The following is a 20,353-nucleotide window of genomic DNA, read 5'->3' as shown; positions in this document are numbered from 1 at the left end:
CATACAAACACAATGGGTGTATAGGACAGTAACCTGGCAGAAAGGGTCACAGCATTGCCCCCTTTGATGGTTGAAAAAGTATGTGACCAACTTGATTGGACCTGTGTGGAAAATCTTGCAACAGTTGGAGATCAATACAGGATTTATGAAAACCCTTAAGCTTTGTATGGTCAGCCCAATGCTAGAATCGGCGTCAACAAGGAATTCACATACAGGGGAATATGACGGATTGCCTTTTATTTTCAATTGCACTGTGTGAAAGCTGTATTCGATAAATGATCCTGTGCAAGCAATACAATTCAAGGTAGATCAAGAACTTGCAGATCTCCATGTTTGATGGGTCAGCATCTTTTGACCTAATGAAGACTTACCTCTGTTTCAAAAGACTATCTCCTGGCCATGACCTCCATTTTGCCATTGAAAGTCTGCATTATCAGTCATGGTGCTCCCATTCAATCTGAATGTGGCTCCCAAGGAGTTAACCAATGTTAAGGCGTTTTATTTTTCTATTGTTTTAAGGCCTCTTGTGAGTGTTGTACGACCCATAACCTTAAGTTGGGGGTGAGAACACCACCAAAGAAGAAAGCCAAGCCTCTCTCAAAATGTAGTAGTGAGTGTGAAAACTGGAACTTCCCCAGCAGCTAAGTGGACCTGTTTTTCCGAAGTTCAGCAAAGACTGAGTTTATGTACAGTTTCCCCTTCAATACCAACCCTCACACGGGCCCACCAAATCCAGGCCATCAATCACATTAGGGAATGAGTGAAAGGGACAAAGGGGTTCCTGTGGCTTCTGAATCTGCCACTCGACAAATTCCCCCCACCCAACAGGATGGGATTAAAAACTGCCACCAGCCTACGACTCCTCCTTTAGGGACAAGAACTTTCATTCCTATGAGAAACTCCCTACACCAACACATGTAATGGTATATGTGTGACAAGTCTCTCCCCGTCTCACCTGTTTTTGTTGAGTACTTGCGACCTTCTGGGATTTCTTCTTTTTTACGTTCTGGGATTTGTATAGACCCGAACGCTCATCTTCGGCGTCCAGCGTGAGGATAGCGGTTCAGTTTCCAGGAGCGTTCAGAAAGTCCAGGGTAACACCCGGGAGCAAACAAGTTACGCTTGGAGGCACGGAGGACCGTGACTTGAGCGCAGAAGGTTTTCCAGGAGATTGGAGAGGGTAGGAATAGGACAGGGAATCAAGGAGCTGGGAACAAGGAATCAAGCGAGAGCCCCGGTCGAACTCTGGCAAAGCACATCCCACTACAGGTAGCGGTAGCGGTGAGACGCGCAGAGCCGCGGGGGCATGTCTCTTGTAGGATCAGCAGCGTAGAACGCATAGACTGATCCGAAGCGTTCCGTTCCGAGCGGCCATGTTGGAAGGAATTCTGCATGCAATCCTCTGCGAGTCAGGGACCAGGAGGACCAGAAAGGACGTAGATGACGGTTCATGACAGTATGCCTCCTCTGAAAACCAACTCCTCCGGGTTTGCCCGAATGGATCAGATGAAATCGGCAAACCAATCTGGGCGCATTCGTTTGACACTGGTTCCCTACATACGCTCACTGGAAAGGTAACCTTTCCACTCAACCAGATATTGTAGTTGACCTCGTCGATATCTTGAGTAACAAATACTGGAAACCTCGTATTCCAGTTGATCTTTTACAATAACGGGGGTAGATCTAGGAGCTGTTCGGGATGACTGAATGTATGGTTTTAGCAGAGAAGTGTGAAAGACTGGATGAATCCTTTTCCAAGATTCAGGTAACCGAAGTCGAAAGGCCACTGGGTTGATGATTTCTTGTATGGAAAAGGGACCGTAGTATCTGGGAGCCAGTTTATTAGGACGCAGGTGTCTAGGAAGGAGCTTTGAGGATAACCAAACCTTATCTCCTACTGAATTGGGAGGTCCAGGTCTTCTCTTAGAGTCAGCATAACGTTTGACATCTTTTCGGGCCCTTTCTAGGTTTTCTTTAACCTCCTTATGGACTGTGATGAGGTTTTCGATCCTGGAGTCTACTGCAGGTACTGGGGTAGGATATGGGAGTACGGAGGGTAGGACAGATGGATGGAATCCTTGACTACAGAAGGGACTGGTCTTGATAGCTGAGTGATCTGAATTGTTATAAGCAAACTCGCCCATAGGTATTAGGAGTGACCAATAGTCCTGAACTTTGGTGGCAAAACAATGTAGGTATTGTTCAAGAGTCTGGTTGACACGCTCCGTGGCTCCATTGGTTTGTGGGTGGTAGCAAGAGGATAAGGCACGTTGGATTCCTAGAATACGACACACTTGCTTCCAAAACTGAGATGTACTGGGGGATTTTGGAAGGCAGCCCATGAAGTCGGAATATGTGTTCCAGGAAAATTCCGGCAAGATCTGATGAGGAAGGTAGTTTGGATAAGGGTGTAAAATGAGCCATATGAGTAAAAAAAGTCAATGGTGACCATGATTGTTGTGTAGCCTCTAGAGGGTGGTAATTCCACGATAAAGTCAGTGGCGATGAATTCCCAGGGTCTTGTTGGTATTGCTGGTTGGAGTAGGAGTCCGGTCGGCTTCTTATGTTTGTTCTGATTGCAAACGGCGCATGTTTGGACATGGATCCTAATGTCATCCTTCAACTTCGGCCACCAAAACTGTCTTTGTACTAAATGGAGAGTATTGGTAATTCCACGATGTCCCAAATGTAAGGTATCATGACATAGCCTTGTGATTCTTTGTCTCAGTCCAGGAGTGGGAATAACTAGGCGATTGTCCTTGAATAAATATCCGTCCTTTGCTGTGAGATTCCATCTGTTATTTCTCTTGTGCTCCTTCCAGAGGTCTGAAAGTCGAGTTTGGCCTTGTATATTCTCCAGGAATGTGAGTGCTTGGGCAACAAAGATTGTGTGGGGAAACATTTTTGGAAAGGTCCGATCCTCAGGGTTTTCATAGTCGGGACGTCTGGAAAGGGCATCAGCAATTATATTCTGTGATCCAGGGACATGATGGATGTGGAACTGATACTGGGCAAAGAAGAAGGCCCAACGGGCCTGACTGTTCCTACACTCCAAGGATTGTATAACTTGAAGATTTCGATGGTCCGTACGGACCTGGACTGGATGCCTAGCTCCCAGGAGTAGATGTCACCACTCTGTAAAGGCTTGGCAGATGGCTAACAGCTCCTTTTCCAAGACGGAATAATGAGTCTCACTGGGAGTCAGAGTTCGTGAAAGGTAAGCAATGGGGTGCTCCAATTTGTCCTCATATTCCTGTTTTAGGACTGCTCCTATGGCGTAGTTGGAGGCATCCGTCTCCACTAGGAATGGTCGGTTAATGTCGGGTTGAGCTAGGTGGGGGCTTGAGTGAACTCTGTCTTTAATCGTTGGAATGCCTTGTCTTGGGCTGCGGACCCAAGAAATGTGGTATCTTTCTTCAAGAGAGAAATGATCGGTTGAACAATTTCAGAAAAGGACGGTATGAACTTTCGGTAAAAATTAGCAAGTCCCAGGAAGGATTGAATTTGTTTCATGGAAGTGGGAGCCGGCCAAGATAGTATGGCCTTTACGTATTGAAGGATCCATTCCAATTCCTTCTGGACTAAGGACAAATCCTAGGTAATGAACAGAAGTGACGTGATCGTTGTAGGACTGCCTTAACATGCTCTTCATGCTTTAGAAGGTCCTTGGAGTAGATCAAGATATCATCCAGGTAGACGATGACTAAGAGGAATAGCATATCCGAGAACACCCTATCCATGAAACGTTGAAAAACTGTTGGGGCATTAGCAAGTACGAAGGGCATGACTAGGTATTCAAAATGGTCGAAGGGGGTTCTAAAGGCTATTTTCCATTCGTCACCTTCTTTTATACGAATGAGATGGTAAGCACCCCTTAGGTCTAATTTAGTAAAGATTACTGCACCTCTGACTGCTTCTAGGATATCCGAGATGAGGGGTAAGGGAGAACGGTCCTTGAGAGCACACTGATTTAGACCACGGTAGTCCAAACATGGTCTGAGTTCCTTGGTATCTTTCTTTGGAACGAAGAACAATGAAGCGCCCGCTGGAGATTTGGACGGGTGTATGGTACCATTTTCCATGTTAGTATCCAGGTGAACCCTCTTTTCAGGTTTAGATAATATAAGCATTCTGCCAAAAGGAATCACTGCAGAGGGCTTGGTATCGATGGCACAATCCTCTGGTCTGTGAGGAGGTAGAGCTTGAACTATAGCGGTCGAAAAGACATCAGAAAAGGCTTGGTAGGCTCTGGGAATCTGGATGATGTTAGAAACGGTGACTGGACTTTGTTGGTTCTCTTGAAAGTCTTCAGAAGGCTTTGGTACAGTATCCAGGGATAGGCAGTGAGCCATACAATATTCAGATCCAAGAAACAGTGAGCCGGCTGCCCAATTGATGTAAGGATTGTGCCTTTGTAGCCAGGGCATTCCAAGAACCATCGGATAATGGGCTGATTTAATGAGGTCAAATTTGATCCTCTCTTGAAGGTGATTAATAGAAAGTAGAATCTCTTTAGTCTGAAGGGTAATGGGTCCTGAGGAAAGAGGCCTTCCATCAATGGCCTCTACTGGTTGCATTGTTACTCGGCTTTCATGTGGAATGTTGTGAGCAGTGACCCAATCTTGATCTAGAAATACGGCCATGGCTCCGCAGTCAACTAATGCCAGGATGGGGTAGGATTCTGTCTTGGAAAGCGATAGAAAGGCCTGAAGAACCACAAGGTTATTTAGTCCAAGAGAGTTCAAGGATGGAATTGAAGTGGAGCAAACATCTTTCCCGACACTGTGCTCCATCTAGGATTGGGAGCTGGCGTTTCCCGAACGCCGTGGAGGAGCAATAGGACATTCTCTCACCCGATGTTTATCGGAGGCGCAATACATGCACAGACCAGTATGGATCCGTCGCATCCTTTCTTGAGGGGTAATGGGTCCATGGAAGGCTCCTCATTGCATAGTTTTGGGGTCCTGGGTAGAAGGAACAATAGGCACTGCTCTAGGAGCATGTTCCGTGCTGGTCTTTTGGAAACTCGCCTTAGACTTCTTTTTCTCGGCTCTTCTTTCTTGGATTCGGAAATCTATCTGTAAGGATAGGTCCATAAGAGCCTGGAAGGAACTTGGGCAGGCCACCCTTGCTAGCTCATCTTTTATTTCTTCGTTCAGACCGCTGCGGAAGAGAGTAAAACTAGCTTCTGGAGACCAGTCTGCTTCCTTACCAAGTTGTTTGAAACGAGTAACATAGGTGAGCATATCCCGGGACCCTTGTTGAAACTAGAGTAGTCTCTCTTGAGCACTGTACACTTGTTCTGGGTGATCAAACATTTCCTTAAGGGCTCTCACAAAGCCATCATAGTCATCCAAGAGGGCATCGCCTGAATTGACCAGGGGGGTTGCCCAAGTCAATGCATTTCCAGTGAGGTGTGAGATCATAAAACCCACCTTTGCTCTAGGAGTGGAGAAATAGTAGGGTTTGAAGGTGAAGTGAACTAGACACGAATCAAGGAAGGCACGGAGAGTCTTGGAAGAACCGTCATACTTGTCCACTATTCCTCCCAACAACACACTTTTTATTGCGAGAAAAAGGTCTAAGGCGAGTTTCCAAAAGACCAGCACGGAACATGCTCCTAGAGCAGTGCCCATTGTTCCTTCTATCCAGGACATGAATGAAAATCTGGTGCACTTTTTCCTCTTGCCCAGGCCTGAAAGAGCTTATGAGACACTATTTGGTTCCATTGCTTATTCTTCTTAGGGTGAGCACAACTAGGGGGGGCTACGTACCACTGTAAACCTGTTGAAAATGTAGCATTGTATTTTTTGTTTCCTTGTATATTTGACGGGCATGGCATAAGAGGAAAAAGTTGCTAATTTTGGCAAACTGAATTCTATCTGCTTTTTGCATTAGTACTTTTAATCACTTAATTTGTTTTTATGGAATTCTATACTGGTTTTGTATTCATGTGTTTTAAGTATGTCGTATTTGTACCAGATGGCTCTTGCTGAATAAAGGTTTTCAACAGCTATTTTACCAAGTGCCTTCTTGGACACCTATAGCCCTGGGCATCGCACTCAAAGGGTGACCTTATTCACTCCTGCTCATGGCAGATCATGCCCCAACTAGCCATTCACTCATTTACTTATCTCTTCACTCCTCTTCATCTTCATGCCCTCTCCTATCCCATCAAGGATAACCTATTGCACTTCTCCCCAACTATCCTCTTCTCGCTTACGCAATGATTCCACTTTTCCCTGTCCTTGCATTTCTTCCGATGCTCACACCCAATTCCACTTTGGTCTTTTAAACGTTTGCTCCGTTTGCAATAAATGACACCATTTTTTTACTTATTTTGTTGCTCTAATGTTCACTTTCTTTGCCTAACCAAAACCTGGATCATCCTGGATAACTCCTTTACTCCCGCTTCCTTTCATTCTGCCTCTACTTCTTTCTGAATAGCCCCCACCCACATAGGCGTGGGGGCGCAGGTATTCTCTTTAATTCCTCCTGGACTCTACCTCCCAGTCCTAATCTCCCTAGCTTTCCTTCCTTTGAATATCACTTTTCTTCCTTCTCTAACCCTTTCCCCGTCTCCTCTCTTATAGTTTATCGCCCCCCTGGTCCACTTACTGATTTTCTCGAACATTTTGATCTATTCTCCCCCCCCCCTCCCCCCAAATCCCCCAAACCCAATCTCCTTTCTTTGGGATTTTAATCTCTGCGCTAATTTCTCATTCCCCTTGCTGCTCTCAACTCGCTGACTCTTACCACTTGCACAACTTTTCTTCTCCCTCATCAGTCTGGTTCTTGTCTAGACTTAATTTTCTCTTCACCCCCTCACCCTTTCTACGCTTCCGATCATCTACTTATTTCCTTCTCGGTTGCCCCTCCCACCCTCCAGGTCTCTTCCTAGACTACCTTTACTCGTAATCTTTATTCTTTTGATGTGCCATATTTCTCTCCTCTTTGAGCTCTTCTCTTCCTTCCATCTTGCTTTTCTCCCGACTTAACTGCCAACATTCTACACTCTTCTGTGCCATCAGTCCTTGACTCACCTTTCCCTTTGCTCTCCGACTCGCAAAATCTCACAGCAATGGCTCTCTCCAGGTCTCATCTCCCTTCACCGTAGTGTGTGTAAAGCCGAGCGGCTATGGAAAAAGCATTGCTCTCCTCATCACCTCACTAGGCTCTCTAAGCTGAACTCTTCCCTTTTGACTGTGCTTTACTTATTGCTAAGAAATCCCATTTCTCAGCACTCACTTTCTTTATCACACCATCCTTGTCGCCTCCACGAGCTCCTTCACAATATACTTTCTACTAAAGCCCCTGATCCCTCTGCATTCTCGACCCCATCGTCTTCTGATTTTGCAAACTACTTTATATCTAAAGTAGCAAATCTCTGCTTAGCTTTCACCCCCTGCTACTCCTTATTGCTTGGTCTCCCTGCTTCCCACTTTCTTCCTCTTCGCTCCATTTTCAATTCCTCTATTCGTCTCCTTTTCTCTTTAGCCCCTTGGTCTTCCATCACACCCTCCCTTACTCTCAATTTCATTAATTCCATTTGAATTGGTTATTCTTTATCACTTTCTCGCAATTGTTTTCAAATGCACGTCTGGTCTGGCACACCCGCCCGCCACCCTCTCCATATTTCCACCTTACTTTCGTTCTATGTCCACGTGCGCCCTTTACAATTTCAGAATGTATATCTTTCCAACGGTTCCTAAGCCTCCCTTGAGCTTTGTGTCTTTTCCATTCTTTTACTCTTCAGGCTCCCAAACTCTGGAACACTCTTCCTCTCACTTAATTCTGCTTCATATCTTTCAAACTAACCTCAAAAATCTCTTATCTTCACTCGTTTCAAATTCTGTGGTTTATCTCCTTTATGAATTAAAGTTTTTTTTATTGTTCAGCACCTATGGCGAAAGGCGCTCTATAAATTCAATAAAATACAAACTATTGAGCCCTTTTGATTCACTCCCTTGCCAAGTACAGCTACGATTTGATTTGGCATTTAGATAGCGCTGAGAACCCTCGGGTATCTGAGCGCTGCTTATTATTACCCACAGTGTGTGGTGCTCATTTATCGATGAAAGGCTGAGTTTGGCCCTGCCGGGATTCGAACCTGCGTTAGCAAGCCCTGCACGGATGTCAAAGCAAGTGCTCTACTCACTGTGTCCAGTAAAAAAACAAGTCTAATTTCCACTTCATCACCTATGGGGCCTATATCACCCTCCATCTTTAATGCTGTTGTGGGAGTGCTTTGTGGAACAAATAAGTATTCTTGAGAAATGTACTCTCGACCACTGTGAGAAGCAGAAATTTCACAGCCCCAAACCTCAGACCCAAAGATGGTGGATGCCTTGCATGAGCATGGTACGCTGCATGGACTAGCTTGACTGCTCCTCCGCCATGTCTAAAATAACTTTTTTCAAAGCCCTATTGGTTTTCTCAAACGTGGTCTCTGCCTTCAAAAGCTGTACCAACCACCCATCCCACCCCCTGATGAAAAGCGAGTACCCAAGTAGTCATACCATTGTACGTGTTGCAATACAGTACATGACATTCAGACCCCTATCTCTAGGATTCCTTGCAATGAAGATCAACGACTTGGTCTTGCCAGTGTTGATCTCCAGCCCAAGGTCATCACACTTGCTCTCAAAGTAATCCCATCAGGAATATGGACAACACAGCGTCGGCCATGAAAAGAAGGGCAGGGACCCTATTGCTTCCAAGTCTAGGTGGATCTGAGTTACCTGCCAGAAGTCCATTGATAATGGAGTCTATTTAGATAAAGAATAATTGGGGGGGGGGGACAAAATGCATCCTTGGTGCACCCCCTTTCAACCCACAGGGTTTTGGTTTCATTCCCCTCCAGACTCAATCGGACAACTGCAGTCTTATTGGAGTACAATTGATGTATAGGCGTCAAACGGTTTTCTGGAATGCTCCTGGCCCAAAGTGTCTAGTCTTCAGTTCCACGAACACCACATACAACCTAGATTTGGTTGTTGGTATAGGTTTCTGATGAATCATATGGAACCTAAAGCTCTGATCCACCGTGCTTATGCCCACCTGGAAGCCTGCTTGAAGATGATTCAGTGGCAAGGCTCCATCAACCCTTGCTTGTAGGTGCTTCAGAATGGATTTGGCAAAATTGTTGCCTGCTGCGTCAAAGAGGAAGATAGGGTGGTCATTTACGGTACAGCCCTATCCCACTTCATGAAGATTGGAACAATTACTGCACCATCCCATGTGGCTGGCATCGCACCAGTGGCCAGAATTGAAATGAAAATCTTGGTCCATATCAGCACCCAGATTACAGGCTTACTTTTGAACAAATCTGGATGTTGCCAGGGGCCTTCCCAGCAGCTTTAGACCTTGGTGCCTCTTCTAGCCTCTTCTACCTTACCCAAATTAAGTACCAAATTGGTTGTTCCCAGGGGATCATCAGTAGTCTGAGATACTGACTCTTCTCTTCCAATCGCACATGGGGAATGATACATAGCCTCTAAGTGGGTATACCACACATTGGGGGAAATGCAAGCTTGTACCATAACGTCACCTTTGAAGTCTCTATCAGGGAAAGACACAGAATTTTTTGCAATCCCCTCCCTTAGCATATTGCAACATCAAAGCCATAATCTTGCGTCCCGTCCCCTTTCCTCCATACTGTATGGGCGTTACTCCTAGGGATGGGAGATGGAACTTTTTTCACCAGAAAACAATCTTCCCCTTTAAATTTAGAGGCGCATGTGGGGGTGCACCCTGGGAGCATGCGTTCCCCTGACTCTCACTCCCAATCCTACTTTTCCGCGTCGACAGGAGTGGACTACTACCACCAGCGGTCCTGGGTTTGGCTTCGGCCTTGTAATTCTACGCGCTCTTCCCTGGACTCTTATCTTTTTCTTCTAATCTTTAAACAGGTACTCGGTCCTCATGTTTTCTTCCTTGGGCTTCAGCAGGTATCCAGACTGCGAGGGGCTCTTCCCACGACGCTGGGAGGGCTGTACTCGGTGCAACGCGATTAAACTGCAAGCTCTGAAGAACAGGTTAGCAAGGTGGAGGGAGCTCTTTGAGAAGTCGCCTACATAGGACTTGAAGAACTTTGTCAAGCACAAGTCAAGGCCAAAGACACAGCTGCTGTTTTCCATTGCACCCCGCAAGGACGATTCCTTTCCTACGATACATCTGAGTGGGAGGGACCGTTAGGTTCTCGCACTAGCGCACGTACCGATGCTCATTCAGATACCGGCCACCAGGCCGAGGGGTCGCTAGATACGCCTGTAGACGGTGCTGAGGGACCGCAAGTTTCTTTTACCGGGCTTCCACCCGAGGGGCTACGCCCCAACAGCAGAAAAATGTCTGAGGGGCGCATCTATGCAGCACTACCGGCGCTTCGGCCGAGGGCTCTACGCCTACCAGGTCTTGTCCTGAGTCCACGGTAGTCAAAATCCATTGCCAAGAGTCCCGGAGGAGGCCGGTCCCAGCAAGCCAGGCACCATGACGCAGGCACGAGGCATGCAGCTTGACGAGATGGCTGCTGCGCCAGACAAGATGGCTGCTCATCAGACACAAACTCTTTTTGGGGGAACAGGTAGGAGATCGAGATGCCAGGTGGGACTGGTCTCAACCAGGTACATGGCTTACTGCTTATCCTTCTACATCGCAAGGCAGGTACCCCCCAGCAACCATCTAGGCAGAGTATGCACAAGCCCCAGCAGCCAGCCGCGACTCAGTCAATATCGCATGCCACCCCACCAGCCTGTGAAGAAAATCATGGCGTCCATAGTCTGGCATATCTATTCCTCAGGCTGTGCCACCTTATTACCACAGATATGAGAGCGGCCTGGCTCCAGGCTATCAAGTTTAACCCAGACGTCCAGGATCTCGTATTGGACCTTCCATTTTGAGGGTAGCAACCTCCTTCATTCCTCAGTCGTTATCCATCCTTACAAAGTACACGCCCAAGACCTGCAGGCAGATGCACCAGCGTTCCGACAGGGGTTGGGGCTTCCAAGAACGACGGTCCAGGCAGCCCGACCGCTCTCTGAGCCAACACCGCCACAAGAAGGGGAATCGTGGCTTATTTCAGTCCCCTTCAGAGGGAAAGAAGGCAGGACACTCCCCTCCGGATCCACGTGTCGCCGGTGGGGGGGGGGGGGCAGGCTTGCTCTCCACCCACACAATTGGTGCGCAAGGTTCACCGATCCCTGGATCCTTAATTTCCATGGGCTACCACCTACCTGTCCCTTCCTCTCCCCTCCACTCCCACAGATTGGGACAGCAACTCTGTTGGCTGAAATTTGATCGCTCGGAGAGAGCCAGGTAATGGAAGAAATCCCAGCCTGCCAGTGGGGTTATGGCTTGTACTTCAGGATTATTGCCATAGACGAAAAGGACCAGGCTGGCCTGAGTTGTGTTGGACCTTTCCACCGTGAACCTTTCCCTCCCACTTCGAAGGTTCAAGGTGGTTACCCCAGCACTTATTTTTGAGACACTGTGCAGGGGAGACTGGATGTGCTCCATGGATCTGAAGGACTCTTATTACACATCCTGATTTGGCAGCCCAACCGGTCCTTAATGAGGTTCAGGATCATGGGTTTCCATTTTCAGTACAACATTCTACCCTTGGGCCTCACTTCAGCCCCAAGGGTCTTTACCAGACTTGTGAACGCAGTGGCACCCCTTCTCAGGGCCCAAGGTCACATGTCTTCCCATACCTAGACGACTGGCTCGTCAGGGCGAGATCCCCAGAGGCGGTCCATCACACATCCTCCGCCCTCATAAACACACTACATGACTTTGGATTCTCCAACAATCTCAACTCAAGAAGTCTCAACTGGAACCGATGCAGAATCTTAATGTTTCTGGGCCTCATCTAGGATAAGGCATCTGAGGAAATTTTTCCCCTCTGAGGACAAGATCACATCCATCAGGCGGGCCAGGGGTCACTTTCTCAGCAGAGAGGTGACTACAGCAGGTGGCACTTGTTAGCATTCCTCCCTTCCTACACCAGGACCTAGTCTGGTGGAGCACGGACTGTGATGTGAGGATAGGCAGGCCCTTCCGTCAACAAGCACCGCTGGTTACCATCCCCATGGATTCGTCCCTGGAGGGCTGGGGATCTACCCTGGACAACCAGTGTCCACAGAGTTTGGTCCCGACAGGAAAAAGAAGCAGATATCAATGAGTTGGAGCTGAAGGCCTTCCTACCACTCATAAGCGACAAAGTGGTCCTTATTCAGACAGACGACTCAACCAGCATGTAATACCTCAACAAGCAGGGTGGTACCAGGACCCCCACTCCCCCTGCCATGCACCCTTGCGGTCAGCATCTGGGAATGGGCCCTGGAGAATATTCACCTGACGGCGATCCACCTTACGGGGGACTCAAACCTGGAGGCAGATAAGCTCAGCAGGCTGGGGGCGGACAATTACAAATGGCAGTTGAATGCCCAGGTCTTTCAGCAGACTTTCAACAGATGGGGTCATCCTCAGGTGGACCTCTTTGCCACCTGGTTCAAAAGAAAGTGCCCTCAGTTCGCATACTGGCAGGGACAGGGTCTAGGTCACTGGGCGATGCGTTACAGGTTCAGTGGAACAGCATGAATGCCTATGCCTTCCCTCGCACTCCACTGGTAAACTGGGGGATACGCAAGATAAGAGAGTTCCGCCCCCTCCGCAGCAGTCTAATAGTTCTGTGGTGGCCGGCGAGGCCATGGTTCTCAGAGCTACTCAGCCTGTCGGACCAACCTGATGCACCTTCCGCTGGGCCCAGCTCATCTACTGTCACAACAGGGGGACACAGCCTGCCCCACAGAAGTTAGCCCTTGCAGCGTGGTTCCTGAACAGGTCGCTCTGAAGCATCGGCGCCTCTCGCAGGCTAAACGAGACATCATTCAGGGTGCCAGGAGCGATGCTGCTAGGAGCCAGTACAAAAGCGAGTGGAGTAGGTTTTGCCTCTGGGCTGAGTCCAAGGGGGCAGATCCTCTCACTTGCTCACTGGACGATGTTACCTTCCTTTGCACACTTGGCACACTCTTGTGCAGAATAGACACATGCCGCACCTATCTAGCAGCCATCAGAGCCCACCGGAATTCGGAGGAGGAGTTTTGTCCGCCAATTCGGTGGTTAAAGGACATTTGACGGGACTCGCTAGGCTCTAGCCGCCCATCAAGAAGCCACACCCTGTGTGGGACCTCATTATAGTGTTGGGCACCTTGGTGCATAAACCTTTTGAGCCTATGGCGTCCGCAGCCATCAGGCTGGTCACCATGAAGACAGCCTTTTTGGGTCGGTCTTAAGTCTGCACGTCGTGTACATGAGATCCAAGCTCTAGTGGCCACTGAGCCATACTCTACCTTTCACAGGGACAAGGTGGTCCTCAGCACGAATCCCGCGTTACTTACTAAGGTAGTCTCGGCATTCCACCGAAATGAGGAGATAGTACTGCCCACTTGCTTTGCAGACCCAAAGGGCTATGCTCCGAGGGTTCTGCATTGTCTAGATGTTAGGAGAGCGCTAAAGTTCTATCTGGACAGGCCCGAGAGCCTCTGCAAATCTGAAGCTCTATTTATCACCTTTGGCGGGTCAAGGCCTGGAAATCCGGCTTCCAAGGCCTCCATAGCAGGATGAAGGGGGTGGCAGCCATTAAGGAGGCATATGAGGGGCAACACAAGCCGCTTCCGGCAAACATGCATGCCCATGCTGTCAGAGCTGGGGCCATGGCAGTTGCATTCCATAAGACGCGTTCCGTGGTAGTTCATTTGCAGGGCGGCCACATGGGCCTCTGCCTTTTGTAAGCACTGCTGTTTGGATGCCGGCTCCAGGTCCGGCACGGCATGCGAGCAGGCAGTATTAAGGAACTTATTTTCTTAAGAAGGGTCACCTCCTAGGGGCTACATTCAGTTGTAATCGCCCATACAGTATGGAGGAAAGGGGATGGGCCGTAAGACTAATTATAAGTCACTCACCGTAGTGACTAACGTGCTCTGTCCATACATCCCACCATCCAGTGATCGCAACTTCAGCTAGAGTAATGGAGCACCTGGTTTCCTCCTTGGTTGGGCCCAGCCAGGAGAAAACCAGGGGCCTATGATCACTATCACTTTCCAAACGCTCAACCACCTGGACTTGTCCCCAATCCTGGGCGAGATCCAAGAAGTGATCGGTTCTCAAACTCCCATTTGGGCCATGGTAAGTATGTTTTGCAGACTGGTTGGATGTGAACCGACCATTACATGCCCTCAGTCCCAGATTATGTAGGATTCTCAGAGACTCAATTACAATTTTGGGGATTCTAGCTTGCGGGTTTGCAACTACTTAGGGAATATCTAATGCAGCATCCTGGTCTTCCCAGAGTCCCCCCAAGTTATTTTATGGGTTCCAGCTGCATATTGAGATCCCCATAAGTATCTCAGAACAGTAACCACCACTCTGTTACCAGCTAGCTTGACATTCTATGAGCTTCAATATAGCGTTTGGGTGTAATCTTTCTTTCGGCCTGTTAAAGAGATTGAACAATAAGATGCGACGGTTCTCAGGCGTGCTGATTGCCAGCTGCTGCAAAGCAGGGGAGTATTTTCTAATCTCTAATCTCCCCATTCATGAAGGCCTTAACCTTAGTAACTAATCCCACATACGTTCTCCCCTTTTGGACCCTTTTTAGCTCGAACAGCAAATGAAGCTTACCCCTAGATAGTGCTCGTCCATGGCCCATGTTTCTTGTGGGCCAATGACATCCAATCCCTCCATAGAATGTACCCAAGCACTATCTCTGAGGTGTTTGGCAGCCCGTGCAATATTCCATGATATCAAATTGATGACGGCGTGTCTTGGACAGGCCATGCTTCCAGGGGCAGTCAATGGCATCTAGGCCTGCATGTACTACTCGGCGATCAATGGGTATATGAATACCAGGCCAATCCTGCCGCTGAGATTCTTGAGGCCTTATTCACTGTTGGCCCCATTTCAAATCACTGCTGAGGGCTCACTCACTGCTATTGTAGCATAGGCTAGTTAAGTACCCCACAGCAAGATAGAAATTGGAAAGCAAAGCAAAACCTTCCCAATAACTTTTATATAAGTATATATAGGCAAGTTAACAACTGATGTGAAAAATAGAAAGTTAGAAAATTCTACCAAATGAGCAAGTTATCAAGAAAATGACAATCACAAATGTTTTCCAAATAATATCTTCAGAGTCAAAGCTCATAAGGCATTGAGCTTGGGTCCTGGTTCAATTCAGTGCAAAAATCAGGAAGCGGAAGGCAAAAAAGCAACCTTGGGCTTGGCTGAGGCACGCTCCAGTAGCTTGTGGGGCAGCCCTAATCCGTCTCCTTACCATCGGCTCTGTCTGGTCTACGAGATAGTAACCTCGGAAAAAACCAGGAGTCCAAAATTAATCAAGTTTGTTCAGTTTGGGTCACGAGGGCCGGCCTGGGCCGCTGCTGGAAATTAGAAACTGGGCTCCAAAAGCTGTAAGGCCAGAGTAAGTGAAGTGAGCCCAACGCAGCAAAGTGTTACTGCTCCACTCAGCACAGCTACTGGATCGCTCACATTCCTCACACAGGCTGCTCCCACACCCAGCAGCCTCCCTGGCTTCAACTGCGTGGGAGGAGGCCCAGGTTTTTATGGCAGTGGGCGGGGCAGGCCATCAAAACGTTGCTTCTCACACCCGAGCACTTTAAATGCAGACTGCAGGTAGCTGACACCCGCATACTTGACTTCCCGTGGGCTTCACCCTCACGGGAGGAGGCCCAGGTGTTTTATGGTAATGGCAGGTAGTGTGCAGGGTAGGACGGCAAAACGTTGCTTCTCACGCCGGAATACTGGAAATGCAACAGACTGCGGGTAGCTAATACCCGTGACCTTGACCTGCCACGGGCTTCACCTTCACGGGAGGCAGCCTGGTAGTGGGTGGGGCAGGCCGGCAAAACGTTGCTTCTCACGCTGGAACACTGGAAATGCTGCAGATTGCGGAACCCATGCCCTGGACCTCCCTCTTAAGCACGTGACTGCGCCAGTTACCAAACCCAGGAAGCGGGACAAGATTGAGAAACACCTTACAGTGGAGATGTAATGACAAGGATGGATGACGATAAAAGAATAGAAATGTGGGTCTGTGAACCAAACCACAATAACTGATAGGAGCATACAAGTCATCCTCCTCGTGGCAGTACTTGGTAGGGGTGTGTACAAAGTGGGCCTGACAAAGGAGGAGCGAACCGGGTCTGGGACCCAAATAAAATAAAAGGTGAGCATCCAAAACGTGGTAAAGAAAATATCACTGACTGTCTAAGGAGAGCATGGAACTGTTGTGAAAGTTACCCAAGAAGACTTGGGAAGGCAGCCATTCCCCCTGTCCTTCACTGAAACCTTTGTTGAAACTAATATCCAGGGCAAGGGAGTCATTCCCCCTGGACATAATTGAAACTTTACTGAAATCAAGGGGAAAGGGGATGCTTTTCCCTGGGTCCAGCTTGAACATTACCAGAGAAGTCAGGGTAAGAAAGTCCTTCCTCCTGGTATCGATTGGAGTCCAGAAAAGGCTTTCTTTTAAGACACCAGGAGAAGGGAATAATTCTCCTGGTGAGAGACTCTAGTTGTAGTGTAAGGGACAGAGATACGGTTTTGTCTTAGGACAGTGCTTTCTTTAGTTAGACATTCTGACAGCCCTTTCGTTTTTATTTGGAGGCAGGGAAACCTCTCTAAGTTATGGATAGCTATGTTTTGATTTCAATAAGTCTTTGCCAAACCACCATGACTCACCTCCTGATCAGTTGCCTTCTTCTGCACCCTAACAGTGTTGCCTTCTTCTGTACCCTTTCAGCAGGAGCGGCCAGGTGAAGATGAATCATTCCCTTGTCCTATTTAAGTTAGTTACCATTAGTTGCAGGGTGACGTAGGGTAGTTTGGACGGAGGAAATATTTTCCTTTGAACTTTGACAATGGACAAGCACCTTTTTAGTTTTTTTTAGATAGGTAGGGCACTCCCTTTAGTGATGGGGGAACGTTAGGCCTTCGATTTATAATTTTCATTAAAAGAAATGGAATAGTGTCTTCCGAGTGTCCGACTCCTTCCGACCCACCACACTTTCCTTCAGTGCACTGTTTTATCCGAGTGGGGATGCCTGTATTCCTCTGCATACATGGGCTTTTTGTGAGCCCACGGGACAGCCTCCATATTGGATTTTACTTGTTTGCACCAGTTTATGGCCATGGGGCTGGCCATATCACATCCTGAGGGGGTTGTTTGTGTGGAGTGGCATATTCAGGAGCCGAACAGTTGGACTGACCCTTTGTCCCTAATTCCCTAATGTGATTGCTGGCCTGGATTTGACAGGCCCCTGTGAGGGGTGGTGTTTTAAGGGAAACTCTGTACCTAAATGCAGTATTTATAATGAACTTTTCAGAAGAGCAGGTTTACTTGCCTGCAGCATGTGTTCCTTGCCTAGGTTTTTATCGTTCCAATCACACAGATCATCTCATGTTGGAGTGCCGTCCCAGGATTCCAGCTAGGCCTCTTTGTGGCTCCTCACTATCTGAGCTTCTTTCCTTTCCACTCCCGTCTCTTTGGTTCATTCATCTCCTCGCTCCCCCCCCTTAGAGCTTTCCTTCTCTGTCCTGAGTCTGGGTTTCTTTGTCTCTCTCAACATTGGGGCTTCGCTTACCACTCTGGGTGTCTTTCAGTCTTGCCCCACCTTGGGGCTTTCCTTATTCTCAATTTCCCCTCTTTCAGGTTCACTTCTCGCTCTCCTCACTCCAGGGCTTCTTTCTCTCCCCACTCTGGAGCTCTTCTCTTTGATGTCCGCCTCCTGTTGCACTGGAGACAAATTGTACCTGATTGGGCTGAAGTGTTCCTTGGGATGGGTTTGGCATCTGCTCAGCGCTCCTCTTGCCGCAGAGCCACTTACTCCACTCATCAGCTGGACTTTCCGTTGGCTATCTTCGAATCTTCTTGCTGCGGGGACGTATAGGCAGCTTCTCGTGGCTGTATGTGATGTACTCGCTGGAAATATTGAGGGAGACTTGATATATATTTTTTTAAAGGCACTAAACACCCTCCCCAACATATTTTAGGACTGATGCAATTATATAAACAAACTCCAGTCCTAGAATATTTGGGTAAAGTGTTGGATACTGCCTTTAAAAAAAATAATAGTAGGCCTCAATGTTTCCAGCAATTATATCACTGGATATCCTCCTTCGACTTTGCTTGTCTTGGCCTTCCGAGGTACTTCTTCCTTGTTCTCGCCGCCCCTCCAGGCTGTCTAGCCACTTGTCTGCTCTGAATTGCTACACTTTGTGTGCGCTGCTGGCCAGCAAGCCACATCTGGTGTTTCATCTCTCCTGCCGACCACACTTCCTATGGGTGCCTGATGTGAGACACCTGAAGGTGTCTCACTTACTAGTTACCAGGGATCTGTCATCCAGGTGGCCAGGACACAGCCATCGCCATTGGATCCAGTTCCTGGGGGTGGACCAGTGCAGGTGGATCAACTGGATGGGGGTTCTTCGGGGAGTGGAAGTGGGACACGGTGAGACGTGGTATCCCCCTTCTTATAACCTTTTCCCCATCCTGCCATGTAGGATACTCGGACTCTAGCCCTCCCCGCCCCCATTTTCCGACACAAACACTTTCTTACACCACGAAAGACACAACAGACTACTAGAACAGTTTACCTGACATGTCCCAACATAAGGGTCAGGCAATTGACCAGAACCACGCACACACACACCTGACAGCCCTTTCCCTTCCCACAAGTATAACAGCTGGAGCACGAGAGCACACTACGAGCAAGGCAAATCGCACAACGAGACAGCTATCCCATCGTAAAACCATGAACAATAGCCACTGTGTGTTGCAGCAGATTTTAACGGTACCTAAAGCCCTCCTACACTGAAAATCAGGACAGGGAGAGACGCCTGCTACCATACTTGACTCCATAGACCAGAAGATCCAAGCGGTTCATCCCAGCCGGTGAGTCGAGGGGAGAACCGATAAGAAACCGAACTGTAGAGTGGAAATCAAAGAACCGTTAACTTCTAAGGGTAAAACCAGCTACAGAGGGGTCCAGCACCACGTGGGTGCTCATTCAAGAGACTCTGGTTCATTTCCCTAGTGTTGAGGCCAATACTAGAAGGCTTTGGGAAAGCCGCAAGAAAAGGTCAAAGTGGTCATACAGAGTTCTAGCAAAATCCCCTGTACAGTCGAAAGTCTTTGACTGACAAACCATTGGAAAACCAAGGGAAGTGAATCCTGCATAGTAAGAGATTAGAAGAAACTGAGACGCTGGCAAACATGAACCTGACGGAGGGATGCCGACAAAGGGGCAAAGCATGCGGCTCCAATGAACTTTGTGTTGACAAGATTGAACCTGACAGAGGGATGCCCACAGTGGATTGTTTAAAAAGACATTAAGACTTGTGAATGCGAAAGGTGAAATTGTTTTGGACACCAAGCCGTAGTGAACCTGACAGAGGGAATCAAACTTTCCAGAAGGGTCTGAGCCCGGAACAGGGTGATCCAGGGGTGAAAAGCCATCCCCCAACGACATGCAAATGTAGCAGATGTTATCTTTTTGAATGCTAGCCATAGTCATCCTGACGGAGGGAGGCTGACGTTCGAGAGGGGTATGAGCCTTGAAGAGGGAGACCCAGGGGTGAAGAACCATCACCCTAGAGCAAGCAGAAAGGTGCTTTTATTATTTTGTACCAATCAGGCCCTCGGATGCAACAAACATAACCACCAAAGTTCCTGATATCGCTAGAAACCTTTGTGGATCTGAGCCCGGAAGAGAGGGGATCCAGGTGTGAAAAGTCATCACCCAACGTACATATGGAAAGTAACTTTTTGTTTGTTACTTTGAACATACCAGTTCTTGGAGGCAAGAGACTTTTTATAGAAAGGGACTTAACCACCGATGGTCTTGATAGGTGAGAAAGGAACTGTTGTCTCGTGCTGGGAAAGCTTGAGCGTGTGCTGTGCACAGGAGTCCCGCCTTGTCCCGTGCTCAAAACGTGGGGTAGGGAGACCCCGGCTACCACATCCTGACATCATTTGTAAACACTTCTTTCTTGTGAATCCTATCCTGCACTCTTTTTGTATTTAGTTGGAAGGATTGGCAATAGTTTGTTTTAGTATAGGCCCTTTTATTTGACATGACGCCACTAGGACTGCCTTATTTTTTTTTTTTTTTGTTGGTCGTAGCTTGCTCCCATCTTAGATTTAGATTAGGCGTTTTCTCTAACCTGCACATAGTTAAATAAACACCCTTGAACTGTGATCACCTGTGTCTGTCTTTACTGTTGCCACCATGGGTTCATTACACTGAGCACAGGTCTAATCTGCAGACTCAGTTCA

General features: G+C 48.0%; 1 protein-coding gene and 1 long non-coding RNA gene across 3 annotated transcripts in view; one reads left to right on the top strand and one right to left on the bottom strand.

Annotated features, from left to right (window-relative positions):
- The window catches only part of LOC138497279 (uncharacterized), a 291,765-nt gene that overhangs the window by 247,969 nt on the left and 23,443 nt on the right, over positions 1-20,353 (bottom strand). The gene's annotated exons all lie outside the window — the stretch shown is intronic.
- The window catches only part of SLC39A6 (solute carrier family 39 member 6), a 254,817-nt gene that overhangs the window by 232,898 nt on the left and 1,566 nt on the right, over positions 1-20,353 (top strand). The gene's annotated exons all lie outside the window — the stretch shown is intronic.

Source organism: Ambystoma mexicanum, chromosome 5q (genome assembly GCF_040938575.1).
Source record: "Ambystoma mexicanum isolate Mex_15411 chromosome 5q, UKY_AmexF1_1, whole genome shotgun sequence".
In the NCBI taxonomy this organism is placed as follows: domain Eukaryota; kingdom Metazoa; phylum Chordata; class Amphibia; order Caudata; family Ambystomatidae; genus Ambystoma; species Ambystoma mexicanum.
This window is presented reverse-complemented; position numbering and strand designations above follow the sequence as displayed.